General features: G+C 39.4%; 1 long non-coding RNA gene across 2 annotated transcripts in view; it reads right to left on the bottom strand.

Moving 5' to 3' along the window:
* The window catches only part of LOC137159854 (uncharacterized), a 41,785-nt gene extending 25,962 nt beyond the window's left edge, over positions 1–15,823 (bottom strand). Inside the window, exon 1 of one of the 2 annotated variants that reach the window (XR_010921744.1) lies at positions 15,726–15,823. This is a non-coding gene — a long non-coding RNA (uncharacterized lncRNA). Of the gene's footprint in view, positions 1–14,022; positions 14,103–15,725 lie in introns of those variants that run through there. The other variant, XR_010921745.1, reaches the window with a different exon arrangement.
* Between the last annotated feature and the right edge of the window lie 968 nt (positions 15,824–16,791).

Genomic DNA, 16,791 nt, shown 5'->3' with positions numbered 1-16,791 from the left:
TGGTGAAAATTCTTTGAAACTCATATGTTGTTCACATTAAAACAAAAGTAGTTCCATCATATTTAAGAGGCCATGGACACCAAGACCACACACTTCTTATTGTGCTTCCATGTATTTGCAAAGTCTATGTAATTCTTTCTTGTGTTTATTTTTGCTGAAAACAAGTGTTTCATCTTAGTTTCCTAAATGTAAATTTACACCAGCCACCCAGCACTTGGGATGGGCTATCTTGCAATAGCAAACCAGTGTGAACGTAGAAAGAGAAACAAGAAGTTCAGGAGCAGCAAAAATAATTTGAGTTTAAGGATTTTGGGATGCTTAAATAAAACATTTTTAAACAATTCCCAAACAAAATTATTCAGAAACAGTTAAGACTGAAAGCATGTTTCAGGGAAGTCCAGCTAATAAATAGACACTTGCTTTACAAAACTTCTGCAATATATAAAAACCTCAAATGTTAAAACCCTGAAAATATACAGTTAAATGATCCAGCCAGTTCCCCCCACTGCCATATAATCCATCACTCATTGCCACCCCACTTTGCCTCCTTGTTTTGTTCTATTGATTTCATATTTTGGGTCTGATCCTGACATACTATAATGAACTAAAGGAAGTATTTCTTCACACAATGCACAGTCAGTTTGTGGAACTCTTTGCCAGAGGATATTGTAAAGGCCAAGACTGTAACAGGGTTAAAAAAAGAACTAGATAAGTTCATGGAGGATAGGTCCATCAATGGCTATTAGCCAGGATGGGCAGGGATACAAAGCCATGCTCTGAAGTGTCCCTAGCCTCTGTTTGCCAGGACCTGGGAATGGGTGATGGGATCATAGAAGATTAGGATTGGAAAGGATCTCAGGAGGTCATCTAGTCCAACCCCCTGCTCAAAGCAGCACCAACCCCAACTGAATCATCCAAGCCAGAGCTTTGTCAAGCCGCATTTTAAAAATCTAAGGATGGAGATTCCACCACCTCCTTAGGTAACCCATTCCAGTGTTTCATGATCACCCTAGTGAAAAGATTCTCTAGTAACCAACCTTGACCACCTCCACTGCAACTTGAGACCATTGCTCCTAGTCCTACCACCACTGAGAACAGCCTAGCTCCATCCTCTCTGGAACCCCCTTTCAGGTAGTTAATAGCTGCTATCAAATCCCTCCTCATTATCCTCTCTGCAGACTAAACAAGCCTAGTTCCCTCAGCCTCTCCTCATAAGTCATGTGATTCAGGCCCTTAACCATTTTCGTATCCCTCCTTTGGACTCTATCCAATTTGTTCCCATCTTTTCTGTAGTGGGTGGCCCAAAACTGGACACAATATTCCAAATATGACCTCACCAATGCTGAATAGAGGGAAATAATCACTTCCCTTGATCTGCTGGCAGTGCTTCTATGAATGCAGCCCAATACGCCGTTAGCCTTCTTGGCAATAAGGGCATACTTACTGACTCATATCCAGCTTCTTGTCCACTGTAACCCGAGGCCTTTTGTGCAAAACTGCTGCCTAGCCAGTTGATCCCCACTCTGGGACAGGATGGAAAAATCCCAGGCACTAAGTGCAGGACTCTGCATTTGTCCTTGTTGAAATCTCAGATTTCTTTTGGCCCAATCCTCCAATTTGTCTAGGTCACTCTGTATATGATCTCTACCCTCCAGCATATCTACCACTCCCCTCAGTTTAGTGTCATCTGCAAACTTGTGGAGGGTGCAATTTATCCCATCCTCAGATCATTAATGAAGATGTTGAACAATGTCAGCCCCAACACCAACCCCTGGGGCACTCCACTTGTGACCAGCGGTCAACTAGACATGGATTGCTACCTGTTGAACCTGATAATCAAGCCAGGCTCAGTGTCTCTGTGGCTCCTTGCCCAGCCACTGCTGCTCCCCCATAAATCCCACAGACCTGAATCCACCTGTAATGTATGGTAACCACAGCCTATTCCACATGCAGCTCTGCATAAAGTTCTTGGGAGAAATCTTTGTTTCCAGCTTCTATTCAGCACCTTGCTTGCCATGCAGCTTCTGCATTCTGTTTCTTTGCAGCTCCTGACTAGTGGCTAGTCATGACTCATGTGGCTGCTGCTCCCAGTCTCAAACAGGATGTTTCCCCTTACCTGGGCAGGAGGAAGGGGATGTGTAGTGGGGAGGGGACTTGTAGTCCCCTGCTTAGCAGATCCACCACACTACACATCTGTGGCATTTTATACTTACTTTAAGGCAGCATTGCACCACCAAAGCTGCCTTAATGCAAATGAGAATCAGGCTAATTGTTTATTACATGTGTAGTAAAGCTTTCAAATAGAATAATCCAGAATGCATTAAATTATAACTGTCCTATAGGCTTCAGAATGTGTCTTCAGTGGGAGCTAGGGCTGTACACAACCACTAATAATCAAATCATTTCTATTTAGATGCCTGAATATGGGTTTAGGAGTTTGACACTCAGCTCCTAGGTTTGTAAGTTTTGCTGTTTATATACATATAAATATTATACTCATGGTACTTAAAGAGGTGACCCAGAAAGCAAAATATCTGGACTATGAATGGAAAAGAGGCTGTCTAAAATGCAGAAACTCTCCCTATAATAGGAGGAGATCTGTATTACATGCATTTGAAGAAGCTTTAAAGTGGTTTAAGAGAAATAATTAAATGTAGTGGGATGAAATTAAGCAAAGGAAAACTCAGATTGAAAGTCAGGAAAAGCTTCCCAGTAGTCAGATCTAGGAGACTAAAATAATCTCCCAAGCTAAGTGTTGGAAACCGCCAAACCTGAGATGTTTAAACCAGACTGGACATTGCAGTGGAGAATCTACTGTGCAGAATGATGGACTAAATAGCTTAATAGGCCGTTTCCATCTCTAATTTCCTTAATGTTATAATTGCATAATTAGTTCCTACAGGCCAATTTTGCTTTCAGCTTGATTAACTATTAGCAGCAATAACACACTTTATCCCTTTTTCAGATCAAGGGATGAAAAAAAATGCAGAGCAGACAGAATTTCCGTCTCATGCTTCCTGATTACAGCAGATCTGAAGTTGCCAAACTCTGGGGTAACCTACAGGTAGAGATGGAGTTGCTGTTGCCTTCCAAAATTCATAGGAGAGCATTAGGGCTTGCTAATAATTGACCTACCTATTCTTCCTTTTAAAACTAATGTTCTTTTTCTTACTTGTGCTCACTAACTCCACATAGTTTAGTCTATTAGCCAGTATGACAATGTTAACTACCATGTGCAGGGTGGCTGACCCTGCTGGACTGAAATTTGCATACAATCAAGTATGCATTCCAGTGATTCAAATAGCTACCATAATGTCATTCTAGTGCATATTAGCCTGAATAAACCCTGGTTTCAGAGATCTTAGCCGGTTTTGTTCTTGTAATGGTTTTTGTTCTGGCTCTTGCTGCTGAATAATCCCTGTTTCAGCAACAAAACTGAACCTGAGAACATTATTGGACCATTTTGCAGGCTGGCCCAGTTTAGGCAGTAGATCAAGTTTCCCAATGTAAGAGCATTGCCTGCTACAAGTTAAACAAGAAACACTGGGCCGGGAGAGGGTCTCTCAGTTGCCTTTACAGTGAAATTACTCATTAGCATTCACTTGAAACTTATGTACATCAAGGAATGTTACATTTAACAATCTAAACATTTTAAATGTTTGGAAACAAGCAACCATGAAAAGTAGAGAAATATCCTCCAAGATCATACAAATATACAAGTGTAAAATCTCATTACACATTCTCATGCCAGGGAGTGGGACCATATTATCCCTAGACAACATTATTTCCATTAGCATCCTATCCACTCCTGAATCCAAATCCAAGTTACCATCAGTTCAATTTTGGTTTTATGCAACATTTTACCATATTAGCCTAAAAAAAAATAAAGAGAGGCTCCTAAATAAGGCTGGTTTCTTAGACTAACTAATGGGATACCTTGTCTTCTCCAAAGGTTAGGTATCTGATGTAACTATTTAGATTTCTTAACTTTAATGCAGAAGGCTAGTGCATTCCACAATTCCTTTTTCCAAGTTCAACTGATGTTTCAAACGGATAACAGCTCTTTGAAATGCACTACATGCAGCACAGAAAGTAGGAGAACTTGGACTGTAGGACTTTACATTTAGTCTAATACATTGTATTTTTACAATACAATTAGAATTTATTTATTTATCTCTACAAAAAGACAAACAAGTGTCCTTGGAAATAAATGTAGGTATCTATACATTAGTTAAAATATATTTTTAGAGAGTTAATGTAACAGAAAGCTAGTCAAATTAGCATAATCTCAAAAAAAAAATCAGACCAACTAGTCATGATGTAACCAAGGAAACAGAGCCAGGATTGTGCCAAATGTCAGGGCCAGAGTCACACCAAATGTTGAGCTGGAATCAGTATCAGGAGCCACACCAAGGGTTGAGAATGGAGTCAGAATCAAGCAGCCATGCCCACAGTTGAGCCAGAGTCAGGAACCAGGGAACAGTGCCAGGGGTCATGCCAAAGTCAGACAGCAGTGCCAAAGGTCAAACCAAAGTCAGGGAATAGTGTCAAGGTCAAGCTGGAGTCAGAACCATATAGCAGTATCAACAGTCAAAGCAGGGTCCATTGCAGCAGATCAGTCATTCACTCAGTTGCTCAGACAATTTGCTGTGCCTCCCTCAGGCTTAAGTAATGCATCCAGACCAATTGGTGGAGCCGGATGTCTGCTCCAACGAGGAGCTTCATGGGCAGAGCCTCTGGTGGGCCAGAAAATCTGTTAATCCTCTTCCCCTGCGGGTTGCTGGTTCCAGAGAGCTGTCAGGTGGTGGTTATGGTCCAAAACCCACCATCTCTTACATGTCACCACAATATGAATTTCCTCCATTTTTCCCTCAAAGGAATATTCTACCCCACCTGTCCCTCCAACTACCCAAGAAGTCAGGTTGACATCAGAAATGACGGCTGAGGTAAAGTCTAGCATTCTAATGATTTTTTTAAAAAACACCTTAAGCTGATAAAGCCTTCAAAGAATTATAAACAAGGGAATCTCTGATTATACAGGTGGACAGTCATGAGGAAGAGAGACTCTCATTCAGGACAGAGCTTGGTAGATCATATAACAGACTCCCAGAGAGAGAGAGAGAGAGAGAGAGAGAGGTTAAAACACAGAGCATTATTCTACAATGTAAGGTTTTCAACCTAGCTTCGGCAACAGATGGTGACTAAGTTCAGGCTGGTCTAGCTGTGTTTTCATTTTGCTTAATTTTTGTTTGTGGGTTTCCTCTTTATTTTTATCCCCATGCCAAATGTTTTGTTTAAGATACTTGAAACTGGTGGCATAAGTCTGTTTGTTTTGGGACAAGCACTGTACAAAGCTCCCAAGGAGGAGGAATGTGACTTCTGACCTCACAGGAGGCTGAATAAAGGGAAGAGTTAACAGTCAAAAGCAAGAGGACTGCAGAGCCCCCTTGTCCCGCACAAAAGGGTAACAGTAGGAACCAGGCATTGGCCAGGTTGGGTGAGGAGAGAACTGAATTAACAGAAGTGTGCTGGGCATGGAGGCACTTTAGAATGCCTTATGACAGAGATTAACAAAAAATGAGTATTTACCAATAATCCAGTTGATTCTAGTTAGAGTTTCTTTCTATGGACCTACTTGCCTCTTTCAAACTTTTCCTTTTGGCAGCAAGTGGCCAAACATCATGGTTAATCAAAGGTTAACTATCGGTGGCTGACACGCTGAACTGAATACAGCTGGCTGCAGATACAGAATTTAATGCTACCCCCTCACTTCTTTGTTTTGTTTTCTGAATCTTCTGGAAGATGGTGGGAAGCAAACAGAGCAGGGGTCAGGGTTGAACGGTGAATAAGTCTGAGGAACAATTTGTTCTTGGAATCAGAGTTCTGCACAGACAGCATGTAAAGAAACAGACTTATCTGCCAGGACTAAGGAACAATTAATCCACGGCAGTGATGTAGCAGGTGTAGCTGTGTATGATCTTAGGCCTATTTGAAAACAGCCTGAAGTTTTATAGATACCTTATGAGAGAAGGAATGAGTTGCTTATAAGGTGTGTTGTGGAACCAGCTAAATGCTTGGCACACATTTTAGATATGCTGGTAAATGGTTTATTAAGGCATTAAACATATTTCCCTAGCTCTTTAATTATAATGGCATTAGTTGGGTATTTTTGACTGCAGAAAATTAACACCCTGGGAGCTGCTGAAAATCTGGCTGATTTTAAAAATAAATTGAGGGACCCATTTTTATGTTTACATACTGGTGAGTAAACAAGTACTATTCTGTAGAACTCTTCTAAGATACTGTTGCTATGCTGGGTTCATCCTCATTTAGCAAATGAAATTACTTGGAATTTTTACTACTCTACCTCTTGAAGAGAAGAGATAGATATGACCCTTACCGTTGTGTCCTCAGTTATAAATGCCAGCACAGTTGAATTTTACAAAATTCTTAAAATATAAAGGGACAAAATCTGAACTGGTAGTTTGTTCTCTTTTCTAAAGAAGAGAAAGTTTTACTCAGCTACAACCAGCTGGAATTAATTCATCATTACAATAGTAAAACAAGTAGTTACATACCTTTTAATAGCACTTTAAACCATGCACACATTTCGCTCCCTTTAGCATATGGTTGCTATGGCATATGTAGGTGGCAGTTTGTATGACAGATTCTTGGCATAAATTCAAAACCACACTCTAATATATGTAATGGTGACCAGCTATTACTTCTATGGTTCCTCTTGTATCTTAATGGAAGATAGTTTTCACTTCCTCTTTGAAAACTGGTGTGAAAATAAAAATAAGGGTACACCACACAGAGTGGAACAAGCAAATCACACGACAAGCTTTATGAGTTTAGCTTTATGCATTACTAGGCCTTCTCTAAGATATTGGTGGAGAGGAAGAAAATGGGAGTAATCTAACATTTTGGACTAAACGTTGGCTAGGCATCTGCCCATGAAGCATGGGCACTCCGTTTCTCTGTTAGTTGTTGGGGAAGATTCAATTGACATCCTTTAGCTTTATGGTTCTCAACCAGGGGTATGTGTACCTCTGGGAATACACTGAGGTCTTCTGGGGGGTACATATACCTATCTTCTTTGCCTAGTGAAGTATTTCTCAACCTGGGGTTGCTGGACAGGTTTGGTCACAATTGCAGGGGCAGCACTGGGTGTGGCAAGCAGGATAATTGTCCTGGGTCTCATGCCACAGGAGGCTCTGTGAAGCTAAGTTACATGCTTCAGCCCCACCTGGCAGGGCTTGGGTAAACTGAAATGTAAGTATAATATTTGTATTTCAATTGATTTTATAGCTATATGGTAAAAGTGAGAGTCAGCAATTTTTCATTAATAGTGTGCTGAGACACTGCTGTAGTTTTGTGTCTGATTTTTAAGCATGTAGTTTAAGTGACGTGAAACTTGGGGCATACAAGACAAATCAGACTCCTGAAAGGGGTAGTCGGCTGGAAAGGTTGAGAACCACTGCTCTAACTATACATACAAACCAGCCCAATGAGACAAAACATTGTAAACTGGGAAAGGTGGAGATATGGGTTTTAGTTTCACAGATCAAAGCCATTGAGCCTGGTATTCAAGGTCTGACAGTGGCTGATGCCTTATACGTCAGAAGATGAATCCCTCCTCATCCTGCACATAAAGCACTAAAGGCCAAATTTTCAAAAGTGGCCTGAATGCCCAACTTGCAGCACCTTGTATACCTAAAATCAGTAGCCACATTAAGAAGTTAGCCCTAGGCTATTGTGAAATACTGTCTGACTCTAGGACATTCTTCCTGACGCTGGTAGCAATCAGAATACAGTCTAGAGGTATGATATTTAATCACCCTTATTTTTGAGCATAAATGACTCCAACACTTGTTGGCCATAAAAAATTATCCAGACCTGCATTGAGAAAACAGATATAGTTAGGGCCCTACCAATTTCACAGCTGTGAAAAAATGCATCACAGACCATGAAATTGGCCTTTCCCCATGAAATCAGATCTTCCTTGTGGTGCTGGGAGCACACCACCTGGGGGGCCTCTAGCTACTAGCCTCAGGCAGGCTGGGACACTCCCAGCAGCATGAGCATGAGAAAAATCCCACTTATAGATCACAGTTTCAGACCTATCATTTAATACAACATTTTATATCATATCTTTTTAGGTTTTTTAAAAATCAGAATGTTGTATGGTACCAAATGAAACCCCTTACAGAAGTCTAAGTACATTACACCAGTACTATCACCTGTATCCACCAAACTTCATTTCATCAAAAAAGATATCAAGTTAGACATGACCAATTCTCCATAAACCCATGTTGATTGTATTACCATCTTCTAATTCTTTATTAATGCCAGTTATTCAAGTCTCATATCAGCTGCTCCATTACCTTGCCCAGAATCCATGTCAGGTTGACTGGTAGCCATGAGAGAAGGAGTCCTTAGTAATGTGGTTTCAATGGATCCCTACTATGTGGTAGCTGTGGATCTCCTAGGGGCCAGAGCACTAGTGTGGAGGTACAAGGCCACTGTGCAGATGGCCCTTGCCCCCATAGATCCTCCAGGTTTGGGATCTGTGTCCTGCAGCCTTTCCTAGGGGCTGGAGAAGAACCCAACTCTCTGAAGGGACGATGGGGGAGGAATCTTTAAGTGGATCCTCATGGGGCAGTTCTCACCCTCAGTCTCCTTCCCTGTGTTTTATTGTGGAAGGCTCATGTTATAAGCAGAACTCTGAACAAATTACTAACACCTTAGATTTGAAGTGAAAAGTTTTGAAAAAATCTAGTTCACAGCAATCCTTAATTGTGGCAGTTTCTAATATCCGAGTGCTGAAGTTTGCTTCCTTAACTGTCTTTTAAAGTAGCTTTTATAATGTAATTATTTTGTATGTTATGGTAGAAGCAGATCTTGAAAAGGGAACTGAAGGAGAAGGTAGGCAACTTTATACATGGAGTGTGTAGCCCAACAAGTGTTAAAGATTCCAGTCACACACCTAACTTTCTATCTTAGAGGAAAAACAATGATGCCATACCGAACCCACTTTAGAAGACAGACTAGAGGAAGCAGAGAAAAGGCAAGATTCTCTTAGATGGGATAATTTATAGAATAGGATATAGAATTGCCCCAGAAATAGAATTGTGCTTAACATGAGAAGTGAAACCATTATACTGAACCAATAGTGGCATTATTAATTTCAGCAAACTTAACTTCTATTAAATAGAAAAAGCTAGGAACTGATCACCCCCACTAAATTTTATAAACCGTGGTTACCAGGTTTCTATTTGACACAGGAAAGCCAAAAACCTGATGAAACACTCATGTGCTTTGCTTCCTTTTACATTGTGACTGAAATAAAATAGTGATTTTTTTTTAAAAAAGCTTCTATAGTTGAGAATTTGCCTGTGTGCAGGGAAAGGTCATGCAATCTCAAGTGCAAACCATCATTGTCAGAAGTACCCACACACATTCCAACATATACATAGGGAACCATACAAGATATGCAGATACATTTGAAATCCCAAATAAATTTCTAGAAAACCAATTGGGTTTCAGCAGGGAACAGAGAGGCCACCCATGCTGAGGCAGTTATAGGATTAAAGATTTAGTTACTATTTAGATATTTCTTTGCAGTTTTTGCAACCCAAACCCTGCAGCTAGGAGGAAAGAACCAACAAGAGCAGCTTACTGTAAATAAGAATGAGATGGAAATCAAAAAAGACTAGTCTAAGATAAGCTTTTTTTTGCATTTCATTTAAAAAGCTTCAAGAGTAAGTAAATTAGATTTTTTTCTTTTCCAGTTTTCATAAATTAAGGTGCAACTAATAACAGAGGGAAGGACATTTAAAAACTAGATTACTTTTAACCCAATAGTTCCCTTTTAATATGAAGAGTCTCTGCTGGGTAGGTAGAGCCATTTGTGACCTTGTCTTGGAAAAGAGGCAAGAAAGATCAAATGATAAGATCAGGTATCAGCTGTAGGGAAAGTAGGTTTTAAAATGTCACCAGATACACTGCTCTAGCTACTTTGATAAAAGTTATTTTTTCCCCGACTTCAAAGTTGGATTTGCTTTGTCATGTGCTACCACAAAATCTCATTGTCACATGCAGTTAGTGTAGAAATTCACATCTCTATATATTGCTGGCAGTGGGCAGACAGAATACAGTTTACCCATTGCTGTAGCACTATTACCTACCAATCTGGGGCAGCAACTGAGTTTAGGATTTTGGTTTTAAGAAATATAAAGTTCTTAATATATCAGAGGTCATCAGCATCTAGCTACTAGAATGATGGGTACATTAGAAACATCTAAGATACCTCACTGAGCTTCTTACATTTTCCACACTATCATTGTGCTGGGTTTGGTTTGTATTTTTGTCTTGGCAGCTTGGGCTTTTTTCCCTCCCCTTTCAAATGACATTGAATCTCCCCTTTTAACATGTAAAAATAGTTTCCATGTAGCCTTCAGCATGGCAAAAGGTTTCATTTTAAATAAAAAAACCTTTCCTTTTTTATTTGTTAGAATTCAGCTTTAAACTGTTATGAAGTACCTAGAATACAAAAGCCAGATTGGCACTCACAATACAATTAAAATAAAGCATGGGTGTGGGGAACGCCCCCAAAATAAGTCTGGGACCTGCATATACATTCACTAAGCTAAGCTATTGGCAAATAGCTCTGTATGTGACCAAAGCTTTACTGGGAGTGTCTAATGAAGATCTTGGCAGAAGAGCATCACCACTTTGCTACTTAGTAATTATTGCCTGCATTACACTTGACAGTCTAGCATTATTTAGTCCATTTCTCTTAACTGCTAAACGGCTTCGTTGTATGTGACATCTAGGGACGTTCACTCGTATTAACAAGTGTAAGATCAACATTACTAGAACACAGCTGCAGCTACATAGTGGGCTGCTCTCAGACCTTATTGAAATTTACCTTCTGTTGTAATATGGGAAGGAGCAGCTCTGTTCCTGGTTCTAACACTGACTCACTGTGACCTCAAGCAGAATACTCCACTTCACTATGTATTATTTCCGTCACCTGCAAAGGGGTATAATTTCTTATCTCCCAGAGGTACTGTAAAGCTGAGTTAGTGTCTATGAAGTGTTTTGCAGTCTTCAGACGACCCAAAATACAAGGTCAGGTATTATTGTAAAATGTATGTGGATGCTGTGTAGAAACAAGTCTAAATAAAGAATGTACATCCTAGATACATACTAGATACACATCTGTTTTTATTCTCTTTTACCTATGGTATGCTGGATCAGCAATGAAAGAATTTTTAAATGTTTAATTAAAGCTGCCATTTGTATGTATTGCAGGCATGTCACTTCGATGGAGAAAAATAACCAAAGTCAACATTTATGTTCATGAAAGGATAAGAACCTAATGGCACAGAAGGTAAACCACCTACCTACTTTAAAGATAATCTTCAGTAAAGCAAAATTGGAAGGCAAAGATCAAATGCTAAACAGTGTTCACTACTACAGTTCAACAAGCATTAGTCTCCTGGTGAAGCCATGTAATTATAAGATCTAGGTAAGATCTAGGACTTCTTAATGTGTGTTTTGTATAGCTTCCAGCACGATGATGCTCCCACTCCTAACTGGAGCCTCTGGCTACTATTGTTTATTAATAGTGATCACAGCATATTGTGAATGCTTTAATTTGTAGCTCACTAATGAGGTCTGAATGAATATCTCACCCAATGCAAACAAATCTCAAATATTTTCTCCCCATCAACTTGTTTTCATGGAGGGGGGCTACCAATATTATTTCTTTTAAATTATGATTTGGAACCATGAAGTTGTGCAATAACTTACCTATGTGACTACAGAATTTTAGGACGTGATTCAGTAAAGTGCTTAAGCATATGTCTCATATTAAGCATGAGAGTACTTCCATTGACTAATGTGGTTAAAGTTGGGAATATGCTTTAGCACCTTGCTAAATTGGGGCCTTATTTCCCCTCCTGCCTCTGATTGTTTGCTACTCACTTATGTAGTATTGAAAATTAAATGGTAAGTTTTTAAAGATCAGGACCTGGTCTATCTATAGATTTGTACAATGCCCTGCCCAACAGACCTGTGGTCCTGATTAGGTCACTGGGATGCTATCCAAATTTAAATCTTGAACCAAAAAAAAGATTGGGCTAGATTCTTAGCTGGCATAAATAAGTGTAGTTCTGTTTACTTCAGTGGAAGTATGCTAGTTTATAGCAGCAGCTGAGAATTTTGGCCAAAGGAAATTAACCAAAAATTGGGTTGATATTCTGGACAAGAGAGTTGAAAAGCAGTATCAGATACTTCAATCTTTTTCAAAGTATTCACTGCTGAACAGAAGAGGAAAAGTGTGAATCGTTGTGAAGCTGCAAGTATTTGGCTTGTTTGACAGTAGTAAAATACACTTTTACAGTAATCTCTTGCAAAGTACTACATTTAGGAAAGAAGGAAAAAAGTCAAATGCACACTACATGATGGGGAATAACTGGCTAGTAATTCTGAAGAGGCAGATCACAGACTGAATACGAGTCAGCAATGTGATACCATTGCAAAAACGACTAATATTCTGTGGTGTATTCGCAGGAGTGTTGTATGTAAGACATGCGAGATAATTAGGGTGGCCATGGACATTACCAGGACACTGGATGTTCCAGTACTTCTGGGAATAGTGTTGGCCTGACCCCAGTCCTGCCAGCGTGACCTTGCATGTACAGAGCTTGTGAGATCACACTTCATGGAGAATGCTCTTCTGAAGAGCACTGTGCCTGACCCCTCGCATAATGCGTATGAGGTCACATTGGAAGAGTCTGCTCCTCCAAATGAAGATATAATTAAGTCTGGTTTTATATCAGACAAACCTACACTGCAACAGCACTGGCTAGCTTAAAACTGGATGTACGGCCTGCCTAGAGGTAATTATTCTGCTGTACTTGGCACTGGTAAGGACTCATCTGAAGACTATTTTTAGGTGCTACAGTTTTAGAAAGATGAGGACAAAGATGGAGAGAATCCTGAGGAGAGCAAAAATATGATAAGAGGTTTAGAAAACCTGCCCTATGAGGAAAAGCTAGACGAACTGGGCATATTTAGTCTTGAGAAAAGATGAGGTGGGAACCTGATAAGAACTGGTCTTCAAATAGGTTAAAGATTCTTATCAAGAGGATGGTGATCAAGGGTTCTCCCTGTCCACTGAAGGTAGGGCAAGTAATGGGTTTAATCTGCAGCAAGGGTGATTTAGGTTAGATTAGGAAAAAAATTGTTGTTAAGTACTGGACTACATTACTAAGGGGCTTATAGAATCCCCATCTTTGGAGGTTTTTAAGACCAGATTAGATAAACATCTGTCAAGAATGGTTGAGGCAGGACCAAGTCTATCAATCACAGAGGGCTGTACTAGGTGTCCTTAAGTGCCCTTCCAGCCCTACTTCTATTTGATTTTGTGATTCTTCCTTTGGGAGCTCCCATTGGTTTACTTGAGCTCCAATTAGATCCCTTGTAATTAAAGAAACAAATACTTGAATTTAGAATGAGAAGACAAAATAAGGAGACTTTTTGCTATATTCCTAAAACAAACATTACAAATATGGTAAAAATTAGACATCAGGTATTTTACAAAATACAAAAGGACTTTCAAGTGATTACAAGTATTTGATTCTAAAGCTGGAATGTAAGAGACAAATGTTAGTTAGATACAAAAAGGCTAAGACTCCACCTCAGTCCTTATTTGTTATAGGAAGTAGCAATGGTACTTGCATTATTTTAATTGACAGAATCCTGTCAAGCATAGGAGCTTGAAACTGGAGGACTTTTCCCTCTACCTCATACACCAGAACACTGGTCTCCCATACCTTAATGATAAAAGGCATTCACATACCATAAAAGCAAGATAAAACCCTAGTAATTCCATGTGGCATACAGGATTTAGCTCTGTCACAAAACTCAATTCAGGAGAAATTATATAGATTGTGGATTTGGAACTTTCATCTCGAAAGATAATTAAGAGTGTAAGACGACTGAACTCACCTGTCTGAGAAAGTCAAAACAGCAAAAAAAAATCCAATAGATGGGTTTGTTAAAAAACAACATGCATGATCCTGGAGTACCTGTAAGAATTTAGGATGATACATTCTAGTACGCTACATCCAATTTAAGATTAAATTAGGTGCCATATAAAACAATTAGAGCATTTACAAGTAGTTCAATATTTTTGCTACAAAAATCTGTGGTTTCTGTTCCCAGACATACACCAAGCTAAGTGGGATCAGGTGTGGTCTAGTAGATTGAGAAAGAAACTCCTAAATGGTTTTTGGCAAAATTCCCTGTTTCCCTCTGCACAAAATTTGGATTATAATACTTACCTATAGTACATACCTATACATATATAGGTATACATACCTAAAGTATGTTTTAGAAGTTATGAGAATTAACGTTCTGACCAAAAGCCCATTGAAATCAATGGGAACCTTTCCCTTGACTTCAGTTGGTACTGGACTGGGACCTAAATCATTTTCTAAAGCATAATGAAAATATAGAACATTGCATAAGGTCTTCGTGTTAACATCTCCCAGGAACTCCTATTGAACTGGTTCTGAACCAGTCCTCTATCATGATATTGCAATTCATTTTTATGTTGGAGGTGCCATGTTTCAGATGTGTTGTAACACTGTGGTCCCAGCCCCTTATTAAAAATCCAATCAATCATTAATTGTAAGGTGTTTTTTTTACATTGGGTATCATCCAAAGGCAAATTGCAGTTTGATGCTAAAGAAAAGTGATTTGATAATTTGTGAACATCTTTCAAATCATTTAAACTCAGAATTTCTTTAAAAAAAATATAGTAGATTTAGAACAATGTAGTTGCTGACCAATTTTTGAACAATAAAGTTGCTGAAGCTCAGTAGAGTAATATCCTGCATTCAACATTATACGTCAGTATACAAGCTGTCTGCTACTCCCAAATGTGCTACCACATATGGTTCCCCTCCCCACCCCCAAATATCTTGGTAAAGAGTTACAACAGGGTATATATTTATTTTGTGCAAGGGCTAAGGACAATCTCACCCTTAATAAAGATTATTTTAAAGACATGCTAGAGAGAATCAAATTATTTTGTAATTTAGACTTTTGAAATGTTACAAAGATTAATTAGGATGGATGCTCTATAGAACACATAAATAAAATTAAAATAAAGGATTCAAAGCCCTCCTTTTACAGAAGGGTTAAAAAGGACATATGTGCCAACTGGCCCAGATACTAATTTCTGGAGGATTTATTTTGCAGTAGCATATGGCTCTTTGTTATCCTATACAGACATTTCAACTGGTGGCTCCACAGCTGCCTTTAAGGTTGTGCAATGGTTGCTCTCGTACCTTGCTGTGTTGAATTTTTTTTCATATTATTAAACGCATAAAAAAAATGACATTTATGTTTCTAAATAAAGCCCTATGATTATTCCCTGTGAAATTTAAATGTGATACTCAATACAAACTTGAAAACAATATTTTCAGCAAACTTACAGATCATTTTTACCACCTAGACAGAAGGGCAGTTTTTTTATTACTACAAAAAAATCTCTCTGTAGACATCTGCTCTCAGATGAATTTGCCAGTCTCCTCCCACTACAGTCTACAGACACACTGCATGTAGCACCAGGAACAGAATTTTGTCATCTCTTAAATATAAGAGAATGTATATTGTACTTGATACTAATTACTGCTTATTCCTACTGTTTTGGTTGTACCGACATTTTCTCCATGTTGATCATCTTTCTGATCACAGTAAAGGACATTGATGGGGAGTAGCTTGAACAGCCATTGTATTTCACTTGGTAAACAAAAAAGAGTTCAGTCTGCAATAGCACCTTCCACAACAGCTGACTTCACACACACACAAATAAGAAACAAAGGTTGCTGCAGGAGCAGACTGAGTCCAAAGAAAGTAATAATGAATCATTCACCACCCTACCAAGCAATTTTTTTTATTTTTTTATTTTTTTTTAAAGAGAATAAAAAAAAAAAAAAAAGTGTTCACTCACTGCTAGCATCTTCTGACAGCTCTGGAGATTAGCTCTTGTCAGGCACTACCCTCCTCTGACAATATCTCAATCAGTCACCTCTTTCACCCTGCAGCCTCTCTCATTCCCAGTGCTACAGAATGCTGTTTGTAGCTCAGACCTCCAGCCAAGTCATTAAGATCCTCCCCTTCTGGGAAAATCAGTCTTACCAAACCACCTGTCCAGGTAGCATCTCTAATGACCTACACCACTTCCCAATAGATAGGTAAGTAGGGAACCCATCTAGGCATGCCCTCTATGCTAGGTTCCAGCCCAGAGACCCTATAACAAGGAGCCAAGATCTGTATAGGCCTCTCCCTGTCTACAGTTTCCCTCGGCTTCTGCCTACTTATCCAGCTTCCTAGGTTTCACCAGCCCAATCTAAGTCACACCCTCCTAGGCAGCAACTATAACCTACACCCTTACAACCCCTACTGCCTACTACTCCTGAGCTTTATATGGGCCCCTCCTGTTCCTGCCCAGCTGGGCTCACTTCTAATTAGTGGCCTGTTCCCCCCCACCTCCTTCTTCAGGTGTAGCCAGGGCAGTTAATTGGCCTGCCTAGCCATTTTAACCCCTCCAAGCCCTGTGTGGGATGGGTAACCCATCACAGTATAGTTCAGAGGGTGGGATGAAAGAACAGAGAGAAATAGGAGATATAGAGGAAATTCTATTCTACCAAAAAAAACAAAAACAAATAAATAAATAAATAAATAAATAAAGTTATTGTAAGTCACAGA

This window comes from Emydura macquarii, unplaced genomic scaffold (assembly GCF_026122565.2).
Source record: "Emydura macquarii macquarii isolate MOO-44397 ecotype Brisbane River unplaced genomic scaffold, CSIRO-AGI_Emac_v2 contig_1947, whole genome shotgun sequence".
Lineage (NCBI taxonomy): Eukaryota > Metazoa > Chordata > Testudines > Chelidae > Emydura > Emydura macquarii.
Note: the sequence above shows the minus strand (reverse complement) of the source record. Positions and strands in the feature narration are given on the sequence as shown.